General features: G+C 32.2%; 1 protein-coding gene across 5 annotated transcripts in view; it reads right to left on the reverse strand.

Moving 5' to 3' along the window:
• Positions 1-16,715, reverse strand: part of GULP1 (GULP PTB domain containing engulfment adaptor 1) — a 294,504-nt gene that overhangs the window by 27,259 nt on the left and 250,530 nt on the right. The window lies entirely within an intron of this gene.

The following is a 16,715-nucleotide window of genomic DNA, read 5'->3' on the forward strand; positions in this document are numbered from 1 at the left end:
TATTAATAAAGGTTAGATTACTTAAGACTGTTATTTTTGTAGTTTACTATTTGTTTAAAAAGGCATTTGGCCATAATAAATATTTATAGTGTTTAACCCAATAAACCAAAAAGTGCAAAATATATGCCTAAAATTATATATGAGGACTATCTGTCTTACAACAAAGATGGAAAAGAAAATAAGCTATATTAAGGAATACTAAATAATACTAAAAAGTTAAAATGAGTTCAATGTGTCTTCTTAATAAGACAATGTGTTTTCTTCAAATACTCAAGGTGTACAGGATGGAAAATTGTGTAAATGGTAATATGGTTGATTCATCACTAATAACATTTGACTTCATTATTAATTATTTGTTTACAATAATAATTTTTTAAAATCCATAGTCTCTTTTTATGGTAAGACATGTCTTTTAAATTAAGATAGCATTTAGCTCCCTGGTAAATATTCTCCATATATTACCTCCCTTGCTTCTCATGACTCTGTGAGATGGGGGTTATTATTATTCCCACAGTACTTATGCAACTGCAATTCTATGAGGTTGTATAACTTGCCTAAAATCTGATAATTAGTTAGAGGAGAACCTGGATTCAAATTCAAAATATCTGACTCTACAAGCCTCACACTTTTGGGGGGTAGGAGATAAAATTTATATATAATGAAATGCACAGACCATAATTGTACAATCAGGTGTGTTTTGATACCTATATAACCACCATATCATTACAGATATAGAATATTTCTATCATCCTTGAAAGTTCTCCTATGCCTACCTCTAGTCAAATCAAATTTCTTACGGGTAACCGTTGCTCAAATTTCTCACCATAGATCAGTTTTACCTGTCCTTGTATCTATAAACATGGGCCATACTGTATATAATCTTTTGTATCGGTCTTCTTTTATAGTTTCTCAGATGTTACATGTATCATTCGTTTTATTGCTGATTACTTTCCATCCAGTGAATATACCACAAATGATTTTTCACTTTTCTATCAAGGGACATTTCTGGTGTTTTCAGTCCTGAGTTATAAATAAAGCTGTTATGAACATTCTTGTAAAATCTTTTTGTGGACATATGTTTTCATATCTCTGGGTAAATACCTAGAAAGGAATTGCTAAATCATAGGATGGGTCTATGTTTAACATTATAAGAAACTGCCAAACTGCTTTCCAAAGTACCATTGTACATACCCACCAGCAGTAAAAGTGTTCTAGCTGCTCCACATTCTCACCAACATCAGATATTGACATCTTTTTAATTTAGTCATTTTACTGGATGAGTAATGCTATTGCAATGTATTTGTAACCTGAATTTCCCTGTTGAATAATATATTAGCCCAGTTTCATGTAATCATTGGCCTTTGTTATCCGCTCATTATGAACTCCCTGTAGAAGACAGTCTCTTGCCCATTTTTTATTAGTTTTTTTTGTCTTTTTATTATTGATATTTAGTTCTTTATATATTCTGGACACAAACCCTTTTTCGGATATATGTATGTGACTTGCCATTTCACTTTATAATACTGTTTATAGATTAGTAGAAAATGTTTACTTTTAATTAAGTCCCACGTATCATTTTTTTCTCCTGCTATATTTAGTGCTTTGGGGGTCATTTCTAAGAAATCATTGCCTACTCAAAGTTCATAGAGAGATTCTCCTATGTTTAATGAAAGTTTTGCAGCAGGCTATAAAAGCTTCTACTTTTGTATCTATTATCCATCTCAAGTTATTTTTATGTAGCATAAGTAAGAACTAATTTTTAAGTATTATTTTTTCATATATTTAGCTAGCTGTTCCAATACCAATTATCAAAGACATCTTTTCTCCATTAAATTGTCTTGTCACATTTGTGGAAAAATCAATTGACCACGTATGTGTGGATATTTCTGGTCTCTACAATCTAGTTCATTTCTTATTTATCTACCATTACATCAATATCACCTGATCTTGATAACGATTTCTTTGAAGTACCCTGTGAAAGCAGGTAAAATGTGTCTTCCAACGTTGGTCTTTTCTTTCAAGATTAATTTCTCTATTCTGCACTGTTTTATATTACCATATTAAAACAAATTTTCTATTTCTACCAAAAATCCCATTGTGATTTTGATAAGGATTGTATTGAATATACAGATCAATTTGGTGGAATTGACCACTTAACTAAATTGAGCCTTCCAACATATATATATGGTATCTCTCTCCCATTGTTTTAGGTCTTCTTTAATTTCTGCAATAGTTTGTTGATTTCAGCATATCTTCTTCAAAAAATCTTAATTATTTCATGTTTGTTGATGCATTAGTAAACAGATTTTTATTTTTTTCTAGTAGACAGAAACAATAAATTTTTGTATATTAACCTTTTCTCTTGTGATTAAATTTGCTTCATAATCATAGTAATTTATAGATTTCACATGACTTACTTTGTAAAAATTCATATTACATCTGTGAAAAAGATAGTTTTACTTTTTTTCCCAATCTTTATGCCTCTTGATTCTTTTACTAACTATTCACCATCTAAGACATCTAATACCAGGCTAAACAGAGGTGGTGAGAATAAGCAGCCTTGCCCTGTTCCCAATCTTAAAGGAAAGCATTCAATAATTCACCATTAATTTTGATGTCACCTGCAGGATTTTTAACGTCCTTATTGGAATAAGAAATGTCCCTTCTACTCCTAGGATATTGTGAATTTTATCATCAATTGGATTGAATTTTGTGCTTTTTCTGCATCTATGTGATAATTTTTTTTTCATAGAACTTAACAGTGAAACTATCTGGGTCTGTTATTTTACTTGTCAAGAGATTTTTTAAAATATTTAAATATTTTAAATGTTATTTCCCCAGTTTCATTAAATCAAGTTTTTCAAATATTCATCAATTTCATCTTACTTGCCAAATTTACTGGCATAATAGTTATATAATATTTCTCTCTGTATCCTTTTAAAGACTATAGCATCTGTACTTATATCCACTCTTTTGTTTCTGGTATTGGTAATTTGTGTTTTCCTTTATTTTTGTCCTTGATCTGTCTTATTAGAGGATCCTTAATGAAGAACCAACTTCTGGTTTATTAATTTTCTTTATTGTGTTTCCAACATCATCAATTCTATAATTTATTATTATTTTTACCTTTTACTTTGTTTTAAATTTGTTCTTATTCTAACTCCTCAAGATCAAGAGCATGATGATTAGTTTTAATCTTTTTATCTTTTCTCATAGAAGCAGTTAAAGCTATAAATATCCCTCTAAGTACTGCTTTAACTGTCTTTTACAAATTTTGATATTTTGTTGCTATTCAGATAAAAATAATCTAATTCCTCTTGCGAACTTTCTTTGAGCTATTATTATGTGAAGTATCTTTGGATTTAAAACATTTTGACAATTCATAGTCAGAGAATATACTCTGTAAAGTTTTTAATTTTGGAATTTACTGAGTCTTAAAATATGGTCCAGGATATGATGTATCTTTGTAAACATTCCACTGCACTCAAAAAGAAAGTATACTCTGGAGAAGCAAAAAGAACTACAATCCTGCAGCCTGTGGAACAAAAACCACATTAACAGAAAGATAGACAAGATGAAAAGGCAGTGGTCTATGTAAGACATGAAGGAACAAGATAAAACCCCAGAAAAACAACTAAATGAAGTGGAGATAGGCAACCTTTGAGAAAAGGATTCAGAATAATGATAGTGAAGATGATCCAGAACCTCAGAAAAACAATGGAGGCAAAAATCGAGAAGATGCAAGAAATGTTTAACAAAGACCTAGAAGAATTAAAGAACAACAAACAGAGATGAACAATACAATAACTGAAATGAAAACTACACTAGAAGGAATCAATAGCAGAATAACTGAGGCAGAAGAACGGATAAGTGACCTGGAAGACAGAATGGTGGAATTCACTGCTGTGGAACAGAATAGAAGAAAAAAAAGGAAAAGAAATGAAGACAGCTTAAGAGACCTCTGGCACAACATTAAATGCAACAATTTTCGCATTATAGGGGTCCCAGAAGGAGAAGAGAGAGAGAAAGGACCAGAGAAAATATTTAAAGAGATTCTAGTCGAAAACTTCCCTAACATGGGAAAGGAAACAGCCACCCAGGTCCAGGAAGCACAGCGAGTCCCATACAGGACAAACCCAAGGAGAAACATGCTGAGACACACAGTAATCAAATTGGCAAAATTAAAGAAAAATAAAAATTATTGAAAGCAGCAATGGAAAAATGACAAATAACATACAAGGGAACTCCCATAAGGTTAACAGCTGATATCTCAGCAGAAACTCTACAAGCCAGAAAGGAGTGGTATTATATATTTAAGTGATGAAAGGGAAGAACCTACAACCAAGATTACTCTAACTGGCAAAGATCTCATTCATTCAAAGGAGAAATCAAAAGCTTTACAGACAAGCAAAAGCTAAGAGAATTCAGCACCACCAAACCAGCTCTAAAACAAATACTAAAGGAACTTCTCTAAGTGGGAAACACAAGAGAAGAAAAGGACCTACAAAAACAAACCCAAAATAATTAAGTAAATTGTCAGGAATTATGACCTTAAACGATAATGACCTTAAATGTGAATGGAATAAATGCTCCAAACAAAGACACAGGCTTGCGGAATGGATACAAAAACAAGACCCATATATATGCTGTCTACAAGAGACCCACTACAGACCTAGGGACACATACAGACTGAAAGTGAGGGGACAGGAAAAGATATTGAACACAAATGGAGATCAAAGAAAGCTGGAATAGCAATACTCATATCAGATAAAATAGAATTTAAAATAAAGAAAGTTACAAGAGACATGGAAGGACACTACATAATGATCAAGGGATCAATCCAAGAAGAAGATGTAACAATTATAAATATATATGCACCCAACATAGGAGCACCTCAATACATAAGGCAACTGCTAACAGCTATAATAGAGGAAATCAACAGTAACACAATAATAGTGGGGGAGTTTAACATCTCACTTACACCAATGGACAGATCATCCAAAATGAAAATCAATAAGGAAACAGAGGCTTTAAATGACACAATAGACCAGATTTAATTGATATTTATAGGACATTCCATCCAAAAACAGCAGATTACACTTTCTTCTCAAGTGCGCATGGAACATTCTCCAGGCGAGATCACATCTTGGGTCACAAATCAAGCCTCAGTAAAGTTAATAAAATTGGAATCATATCAAACATCTGTTCTTACAACAATGCTATGAGATTAGAAATGAATTACAGGGGAAAAAACGTAAAAAACACAAACACATGGAGGCTAAACAATACGTTACTAAATAACCAAGAGATCACTGAAGAAATCAAAGAAGAAATCAAAAAATACCTAGAGACAAATGACAATGAAAACACGATGATCCAAAACCTATGGGATGCAGCAAAAGCAGTTCTAAGAGGGAAGTTTATAGCTATACAAGCCTACCTCAAGAAACAAGAAAAATCTCAAATAAACAATCTAACCCTACACCTAAAGGAAATAGAGAAAGAAGAACAAACAAAACCCAAAGTTTGCAGAAGGAAATAAATCATAAAGATCGGAGCAGAAATAAATGAAATAGAAAAAAAGAAAACAATAGCAAACATCAATAAAACTAAAAGCTGGTTCTTTGAGAAGATAAACAAAATTGATAAACCATTAGCCAGACTCATCAAGAAAAAGAGGGAGAGGACTCAAATCAATAAAATTAGAAATGAAAACGGAGAAGTTACAACAGACTCCAGGGAAATACAAAGCATCCTAAGAGACTACTACAAGCAACTCTATGCCAATAAATTGGACAACCTAGAAGAAATGGACAAATTCTTAGAAAGGTATAACCTTCCAAGACTGAACCAGGAAGAAATAGAAAATATGAACAGACGAATCACAAGTAATGAAATTGAAACTGCAATTAAAAATCTTCCAACAAACAAAAGTCCAGGACCAGATGGCTTCACAGGTGAATTCTATCAAACATTTAGAGAAGAGCTAACACCAATCCTTCTCAAACTCTTCCAAAAAATTACAGAGGAAGGAACACTCCCAAACTCATTCTATGAGGCCACCATCACCCTGATACCACAAGTAGACAAAGATACTCCAAAAAAAAAAATTATAGACAAATATCACTGATGAATATAGATGCAAACATCCTCAAAAAAAATACTAGCAAACAGAATCCAAAAACACATTAAAAGGATCATCCACAATTATGAAGTGGGATTTATCCCAGGGATGCAAGGATTTCTCAATATACACAAATCGATCAATGTGATACACCATATTAAAAAATTGAAGAAAAAAAACAATACGATCATCTCAATAGGTGCAGAAAAAGCTTTTGACAAAATTAACCACCCATTTATGACAAAAACTCTCCAGAAAGTGGGCATAGAGGGAACCTACCTCAACATAATAAGGCCATATATGACTAACCCACAGCAAACATCATTCTGAATGGTGAAAAACTGAAAGCATTTCCTCTAAGATCAGGAACAAGACAAGGAGGTCCACTCTCACCACTATTATTCAACATAGTTTTAGAAGTCCTAGCCATGGCAATCAGAGAAGAAAAAGAAATAAAAGGAATACAAATTGGAAAAGAAGTAAAGCTGTCGCTGTTTGAAGATGACATGATACTATACATAGAGAATCCTAAAAATGCCACCAGAAAACTACTAGAGCTAATCAATGAATTTGGTAAAGTTGCAGGGTACAAAATTAATGCACAGAAATCTCTTGCATTCCTATACACTAATGATGAAAATTCTGAAGGAGAAATTAATGAAATACTCCCATTTACCATTGCAACAAAAAGAATAAAATACCTAGGAATAAACCTACCTAGGGAGAGAAAAGGCCTGTATGCAGAAAACTATAAGACACTGATGAAAGAAATCAAAGATGATACCAACAGATGGAGAGATATACCATGTTCTTGGATTGGAAGAATCAATATTGTGAAAATGATTATACTACCCAAAGCAATCTACAGCTTCAATGCAATCCCTATCAAATTACCAATGGCATTTTTTACGGAACTAGAACAAATAATCTTAAAATTTGTATGGAGACACAGAAGACCTTGAATAGCCAAAGCAGTCTTGAGGATAAAAAACGGAGCTGGAGGAATCAGACTCCCGACTTCAGACTATACTACAAAGCTACAGTAATCAAGACAATATGGTACTAGCACAAAAACAGAAACATAAATCAATGGAACAAGATAGAAAGCCCAGAGATAAACCCACGCACCTATGGTCAACTAATCTATGACAAAGGAGGCAAGGATATACAATGGAGAAAAGACAGTCTCTTCAATAAGTGGTGCTGGGAAAACTGGACAGTTACATGTAAAAGAATGAAATTAGAACACTCCCTAACACCATATACAAAAATAAACTCAAACTGGATTAGAGACCTTAATGTAAGACTAGACACTATAAAACTCTTAAAGGAAAACATAAGAGGAACACTCTTTGACATAAATCACAGCAAGATCTTTTTTGATCCACCTCCTAGAGTAATGGAAATAAAAACAAAAATAAACAAATGGGACCTAATGAAACTTACAAGCTTTTGCACAGCAAAGGAAATCATAAACAAGACGAAAAGACAACCCTCAGAATGGTAGAAAATAATTGCAAATGAATCAACAGACAAAGGATTAATCTCCAAAATATATAAACAGCTCATGCAGCTCAATATTAGGATAAATGAACAATCCAATCCAAAAATGGGCAGAAGACCTAAATAGACATTTCTCCAAAGAAGACATATAGATGGCCAAGAAGCACATGAAAAGCTGCTCAACATCACTAATTATTAGAGAAATGCAAAGCAAAACTACAATGAGGTATCACCTCACACCAGTTAGAATGGGCATCATCAGAAAATATATAAACAACAAATGCTGGAGAGGGTGTGGAGAAAAGGAAACCCTCTTGCACTGTTGGTGGGAATGTAAATTGATACAGCCACTATGGAGAACAGTATGGAGGTTTCTTAAAAAACTAAAAATAGAATTACGATATGATCCAGTAATCCCACTACTGGGCATATACCCAGAGAAAACCATAATTCAAAAAGACACATGCACCCCAATGTTCATTGCAGAACTATTTACAATAGCCATGTCATGGAAGCAACCTAAATGCTCATCAACAGACAAATGGATAAAAACGTTGTGCTACATATATACAATGGAATATTACTCAGCCGTAAAAAGGAATGAAATTGAGGTATTTGTAGAGATGTGGATGGTTCTAGAGACTGTCATACAGAGTGAAGTAAGTCAGAAAGAGAAAAACAAATATCGTATATTAACGCATGTATGTGGAACCTAGAAAAATGGTACAGATGAACTGGTTTACAGGGCAGAATTTGAGACACAGATGTAGAGAACAAAACTACGGACACCAAGGTGGAAAGCCACTGGGGGGTGGGGATGGTGGTGTGCTGAATTGGGTGATTGGGATTGACATGTATACACTGATGTGTATAAAATTGATGGCCAATAAGAACCTGCTATATAAAAAATAAATAAAATTAAATTTAAAAAATTAAAAAAAAGAACCTATACTCTGTTGTTGCTTGGGATAATCTAACATGTCAATTAGATCCAAGTGGTGGATATTATTTTTTCATTTTTTGTAAGTTTATTTTTTCTATTTCCTCTGTCAGTTGCTGAGAATGACTTTAACATCTATGACTATGGGTGTCAATTTGTCTTTTTCTTCCTGTAATTGTTAGATTTTCTCCTTCATTTCTTAAAAATCAGTATTATTAAATGAACAACAGTGGTCCTTTAATCATTGTGGGCTTTATCTCAATGTCTGGTAATATTCCTTGTCTTGGAGTCACCTTTTTGATATGAGTATAGCCACACCAACTTTCTCACACTTATTGCTTGCATGACATGTTTATTCAATCTTTTGGTTTTTTACCTATATTTGTCTTTATATTTAAAGTGTGTGTTTTCTAGAGACCAAACAGTTGGACGTTTTAAAATTTCTGCCTGATAATCTCAGCCTTTGATTGGTATATTTTTACATTTATTGTTCTTTATTTTCTATTTGGTCCACCTGCTTTTATGTTGCTGTTCTTTTCCTGCCTTCTTTAAATTTCATTTAAAAAATTATTTTCCATTTTATTTTCTCTATAGGCTTTTAGCTATACGCATTCGAATTACTTTTAGTGGATTGCTCTAGTGATTACAATATGCATCCTTAAGTTACAGGAGTCCACTTAGAGTTAATATGGTATCATTTCACATAAATAATAACAACCTTGAAATAGTGTAAGTCTATTAAGTCCAATAGTATACATCCTTTGTGCTATTACTGTCATTTGTTAACATCATGATACAAGGCTACAATTTTTGCTTTAACCAGTTCTGTTTTAATGAATGGACATTTAGTCACAATTTTTCCAGTGCTTTTTTCCTTTATCCTTTTTTGCACATTTGAATTTCCTTTTTGTGTCATTTCCCTTTGGGTTAAAGAACTTCCTTTAGCATACCTTGAAGCACAGTTCTGCTAGTAATAAATCACTCCAGTTTCATTTATCTCAAAATATTTTGACTTAAATTTTGAGTCTTCAATGGGTGTAAAATTCTGTTATGACATCTCTTTACTTTATGCATGTTAAAGGTATTGTTATATTCTCTGGCCTCTACTGATACTAATGAAAAGTCAGCTGCCATTCATACTACTTTTTTATCTATATGTAAAGATATGTCTTTTTAAAAATTTTCTGGATGATTTCAAGATCCATTCATTCCCTCAATCATTCTCTTGCTCTCTCTTTCTCTCTCCAACTCTCTTATAGATAGTCTGTGATATAATTACAGGTAGTTTTCTTCATAATTTATTCAGCTTGAAGTTTGTCATGTTTCTCAAATCTGTAAATTGACAATTTTCACCACATTTGGGAATTCTTCAGCCAGTACTTCTTTTCTTTCTTACCTTCTCTCTCTTGTCTTCTTGTGATTTTTGTTTCACATATGTTAGAACTCTATCTTGTCCAGCAGGTGATTATGGCTCTGTTATTCAATATTATTATTATTATTTATTTTCTCTGTTCATTTGATTGGATAATTTCTCTCATCTATCTTCCAGATTACTGACCACTTTTTCTGCCATCGTAAATCTGATGTTAAGCTTATTTTTTTTCTTTTCAGCTATTCTACCTAACCATTTAATTATTTTTTATATTTGCTATTTCTATGCTGAAATTTTCATGTTTACTTATTACTACTACCTTCTTTTCTTTTAATTCCCTGAATATATGTATAACCCATGTTAAAGTTTTTGACCATTACAGATAAATTTAAAGTTTCCTTTAGCTCTTTCATTTTAATCTTGGTATCCCCTAGTCTTCATGGAGGTAACAACTATAAGTTGTTTATCATTCTGGAGGTTATGGGTTTTGCATATATTTACATATATGTATATGTTTATATATGCTCTAAGGGTATAATAATACTAAAGTTTGATTATGGGAGCAACCTGTAAGTCTAAAATTCCTCATTATACATTAAATTCAGTTATATCAGTTATATTCATTTTACCAATAATAATATTAAATATTAATCATATTAACTTTGCAAAAAACACAATGTTCTATATTAGAACATAATTATTTATTGCCATAAACATGTAATATAAGCTATTAAAACTCATCTAAAATCATATCCACAAATCTATGACAGAAATGACATACTCTAATGGTTTTTCACTGACTGTTTAGAACAAAAACATTTTGGTTATATATATGAGTCAGATAGCAAAAAAAAAAAAAAAAAAAAATCCCCAATCCTACTAAGTTAAAGAGGTTTCCTTCTTTTCCTATTTTTCTGAGAGTTTTTTAACCATGAATAGGGATTGATTATTTTCAAATATTTTTTAAAACATTGATAGGATCATATACTTTTCTTCTTTAGCCTGTTAATATGGTTAATTATATTGTTGGATTTTTTTATGTTGAATAAAACTTACATCCCAGGAACAAACTCTACTTGGTTTTGGTGTATAATTCTTTTATATATTGCTGAATTATATTTAATATTGTGTTAGAAATTTTTGCATCTATATTCCTGAGGGATATTGGATGGAGTTTCCTTTTTATGCACTATCTTTACTCCATTTTGGTGTCTGGAATATAAATTTCATAAAATGAATTTGGGGAATTCTCTCACCTCTTCTATTTTCTGGAATAGCTTGTGTCAAACAATGTTAACTCCTCTTTAAGCATTTTATGGATTCTTCCACTGAAACTATCTAGGACTGGAGATTTCTCTTTTAATAAGTGTGAAATTATAAATTCAATTTCCTTTATAGTTACAGGGCTATTCAAATTATCTAATATTGGGTGGTATGTGGTAGTTGATTATAGCACCCTCTTATTATATTTTGATACCTGGAGGGTCTTCAGTGAAACCCCTGTTTCGTGCCAGATATTCGTAACTTGTGTCTTTTCTTTTTCTTTTACTTTGCCAATCTTAACTGAAATTTTGTTACTTTTATGATCTTTTTAAAAAAAGCTCTTTGTTTCATTGATTTTCTCTATTGTTTTTGTTTTCAAATTCATTAATTTTCTTCTCTTATCTTTCTTATTTTCTTCCTTTTGCCTACTTTAATTTGATAAGTGCTTGAGCTGGGAGCTTAGATTATTAATTTGAAACTTTCTGCTTTCAAATATTTTAACTTAGTTGTTAAAATTTCTCTCTCAAAACTGTTTTAGCTGAATCACATGAATGCTGATATGTTCTATTTCATTTCTATATAGTTCACACATTTAAAGTTTTTCTTCTTAAAGATTCCTCTTTAATATATGGAATGTTTACAAATGTGATGTCCTTTTTGATATATGGAAAAACAAAACTTCCAAGTTTTTGAAGACTTTCCTGTTATCTTTCTGTTATTAATTTTTAGGTTGATTTCTTTGTTGTCAGAGAACCCATGCTTTATTTTTTTATTATTTTTTTTTTTCTTTTTGTGGTATGTGGGCCTCTCACTGTTGTGGCCTCTCCCGTTGCGGAGCACAGGCTCCGGATGCGCAGGCCCAGCGGCCATGGCTCACGGGCCCAGCCGCTCCGCGGCATATGGGATCCTCCCAGACCGGGGCACGAACCCGTATCCCCTGCACCGGCAGGCGGACTCTCAACCACTGCGCCACCAGGGAGGCCCGAACCCATGCTTTATAATTTCAACTCTTTTAAACTTTTGAGATTTGTTTTGTAGCCCAGGATATGGTCTATTTTGGTACATGTTCCTTTGGCACTGGAAAACAATATGCATTCTGTTGTTATTGAATGAAGTTCTCTTTTGTTGTTAATTAGACTCCATTGGTTGATGATGTTGTTGAGTTCTATATTCTTGATGATTTCCTGTCTAGTTGTTCTATTAATTTTAAGAAAAGTGGTGGTGAAGACTCCAACTATAATTGTGTATTTGTCTATTTACCCTATATTTCTTTTCAGTTCTATCAGTTTTTGTTTCATTTATTTTGCAGCTCTGTGATATGATCATGTAAATTTAGGATTGCTATTCTTCTTGGTGGTATGACCCTTTTATCATTAAATAACGTCCTTCTTTGTCTCTGATAATTTTCTTTAAAGTGTACTTTATCTGATATTAATACACTTACTTGTGCTTTCTTAGAACAATTTTTGCATGATACATCTTTTTTTATTATTTTATTTTTAACCTTCTTATATCACCTGTATCATTATACTTGCAGCAAGTTTCTTGAAGATAACATATATCTGGGTTTTTAAAAATCTACTCTAGCAATCTCTTTTAATTAGTATACTTAGACCACTTACATTTAATGTAATTTTTGATATGTTAGAGGTTAAATTTCCATTTAATTTTTTCTTTTCTGTTATTTCTATTTTTTCTCTTTCTGTTTTCTTTTCACTGAATTTCTATGGGTTTTTAAAACATTTTTATAATAAAATTTTGATTTACCCATAGTATTTAAAAATGTATCCCATTTAATAACTTTTTTAGTGGTTGCTCTGGAATTCACATTATATTTATACAACTTATCACAGTCTACTAGTGTTGTCATTTTTCCAGTTCAAGAGAGGTGTAGAAACCTTACTTCCCTTTACATCCCTTCAACTTTCCCTGTTTATAATATAATTGCCTTACATATTTTCTATATATTCATTTAGAATCATATCAGGAAGTATTTTTTGCTTCTACTGTCAATCATAATTTAGAAAACTAAAGATTTACCCATATGCTTGCTTATCCTGTTCTTTTTTCCTTCCTCATGTTCCAAGCTGCCTTCTTTTATTGTTTAGAGAACTTCCTTTAGCCATTCACTTAGGGTAGATCTGGGAGTGAAAAATAATCTTAGTTTCCCTTCATTTGATAATTTTTTGATTTCTCTTTAATTTCTGAAGTATATGTTTTTTTCTGGATATAAAATTCTGGTTTGACAGCACTCCTTTTTTTTTTTTTTTTTTTTGCACTCAAAATATACTGCCCTACTTCCTTCTCACCTTCATGGTTTCTAATAAGGAATACACTGTCGTTTGAATTGATGTTTCTGCTATAGGTAAGGACTAGTTTATCTCTTGCTGCTTTCAAGGTTTTTCTGTCTTTAGTTTTCAGAAGTTTGATTATGTATGATGTGACTTGGTGTGGAATTTATTGGGTTTATCCTCTTTGGAATTCATTCAATTTCTTGAATCTATAGGTTTATGTCTTTTGCCAAATTTGGGAAGTTTGCAACTATTATTTCTTCATGTGTTTTTTTCAAGGCTACCTTTTTTTCTCTCTCTTTCCAGGACTCTGATGACACATGAATGTTAGATATTTTGTTATAGTCCCACAGGTCCCTGAAGTTCTGTTTTGTTTTTTGCTTTTGTATTGTTTTGTGTGTATGCCTGTGTGCACATGTGTGTGTGCATACATATGCGTATGCTTATTATCTCTGTGTTGTTCAGATTGGGCATTTTCTATCTTTTGATCTTCTAGGTTGCTGATTCTTTCTTCTGTCCTCTCCCTTCTGAGCCCATATATTGCGTTTTTTATTTGGCTATCATATTTTTCAGTTCTAATATTCTCAGCTGGGTTTTCTTTATATCTTCAATTTCTTTGCTTTGATTTTCTATTTCTTTGATAATACTTTCTACTTTTTGTTTCAAGTGTGATTGTAATGGTTTATTTTATTATTTTTATGTTGGCTGTTTTAAAAATTTTGTCTGATAAGTAATATCTCTCTCATCTCAGTGTTGAGATCTATTGGTCATCTTTTTTCATTTAGTTTATTTTCCAATTCTTGATATGATGAGTGATTTTCAATTGAATCCTGGATATTTTAGATATTATGTTATGAGACACCGGACATTGTTTAAACTTTGTGTTTGGGTGGCTCTCTCTGACACAGTTCCAGTAGGGGAATGAGAATGGGAGAGCACTGCCTCATTACTGCCTGGTGTGGATAGAAGCTTAGCTTCCTTACTTGGCCTCTCTTCATTACTGCTTAGCAGGGCTGGGTACTCTAGCTCCCCACATTATCCTAATTGTCACCATGGAGGGAGATTCATTAACATAACATGTTAACAAAGTAGTGAACTCTAGTCTTGTGGCATGCTAAGAGGGGCTTCATCTATCTTTCAAACTCTCAACAATTTCATGGAAATACTGAAAGGATAAAATATAATGAATATATAAGACAAGGCCCCTGGAACAGGTCACAGTTTGGGAGTAAGATAGCATGACTGGACAAATGTTACAATGGCAATTCAAGGTATTAAATTTCAATCCTGATTCTGTTATCTCCTAGCTTTGTAACTTTGGGAAAGTCACTCAACTTCTCAAGCTTTGGTTTCTTAAAATAAGAGGAAGAGTTGTGTTAATCGGGCCATAATTTATTTTCCTGTTTTAATTTTCAATAACTAGGAAATGAGAATTAGAGAGGATGGCATTTCAAAATTCTGCATACATATAAAATCAATTTTATGAATATAGACATTGTTATAATTAGAGCAAATAAAACTTTGAGGTGAAAATGATATAATGAAACTTTGATGAAACATGTCCTCTTTAAGCTAATGAAAGTGATGCCAACTTATAGTTGGAGAGATATCTTGGATCCTTGCTTTTCAAAGCTCAGACTTCATCTACCTGCAGCAGAATCATTGGTGGACTTGTTAAATGTAGATTTCCTGAGCTCCAGCATGAATCAATATGAACTTATTTTTTGTAGTGGGAACCAAAGAGCTGTATTGTAAAGGGTCTTCCATTATGCACACTAATGGTTGTGAGCCACTGCTGTAGGCTTCAAGAAAATATTTTCAACCTTCAAGAAAAAAGAAAGCTAATATGGTATATCCAGAGAGGAATAATGGGTCAAGGAACTGAAATTCTGGAAATCAGTTACAAATGATTATGATCAGGGAGTAAGAGTTTATACTTTGAAAACAATAAAAGTACATGGGAATTCTAGCAAGCTTATATTTTAAATAATCATGTAATAAATTTGGAGATCAAAGAAAGATAAAACATGTGACATAAGGTTATAAGAAGACTAGTATTTATAATGGACTTGGGTTATGAATATTTCAAAGGACCTCAAGGAAGTTTATTCCTATGTGTAAGACAAGAAAGAAGGGCAACTGAATTTACTGTTTGTCATAAGTGGTAAAAGGTTATAATATCTTACACATAGAAGATATTCAATAAGTATCAACCTTAATCTTCTCAATCACAGAGAAAACATCTGCAAGCAATCATGGTTAAGAAGCATTTGGGACATTAAATATAATGCATTCATTCGATAGGATACATTACAAAAACAACTTTTTAATTTCATATAAAATGCCATATTGTTCACATAATATTGTCTTATATGGATAAGCATATTTTTCTGATGAGATGTTTCATAATATTCATCAAATTCTCAAAACATATTATGATGCCGAGTAGCTTAGCACATTAGTTTGCCTGTTTAAAGAACTACAGTTTAAAAGGTACAGATAATAACTTGCTCTACCTTTTGTAAATTCATCCACATAGTCCTTTCTTTAAGGAAAAAATTCATTGAGCATCTATTGTTCACCTGATGCAGGAGTTACATGGACAAATAAAAGTATTTGTTTTTAAGAAGCTCATGTACTGAAACCAGAGAAATAAATTATATCATAGTGATAATATTAGTCCCTGCTATTTTTGACAGTATGAAAAATGAGCAAATAAATAAATTAAGTTTCTTTCTGTCTAAGGCAATCATGTTGTTGAGGTTAGATGTTCTTCCTCAATTAAAGCTATCAAAGGCTACAATGTGTGCTTGGAATTCACATGTTATGTTTTATAACAGGACCTCAGACTAGGTTATGATTAGCATTAGCTTATGCTTGTAGTCAAGACATGGGGTTTTCCTTAAGATTCCAGATGATTAAAGAACTGTTAGTGAACTTAACTTTGGAATTCTCTAATTGTTCTTACTTACTAAGAACTTTAGATTACATTCACAAGCTCATACACAGGCACACACACACGCCCATACAATTCTACCACCTTTCATTATATTAAGTTTTCTGAATAATGAAAATCAAGAACCAGATTTTCAAAGTATTGGAGACTTTTTTGAGAAGCCATACACATTTCATTTCCTGGAGTTTAAAATATTTATTTTCATCAGATCCATCACATTCCAGAAAAAAATCAATATGTTGGTCACAATTACTCTTTTGCATTAT

Source organism: Mesoplodon densirostris, chromosome 8 (assembly GCF_025265405.1).
Source record: "Mesoplodon densirostris isolate mMesDen1 chromosome 8, mMesDen1 primary haplotype, whole genome shotgun sequence".
NCBI classification, from domain to species: Eukaryota; Metazoa; Chordata; class Mammalia; order Artiodactyla; family Ziphiidae; genus Mesoplodon; species Mesoplodon densirostris.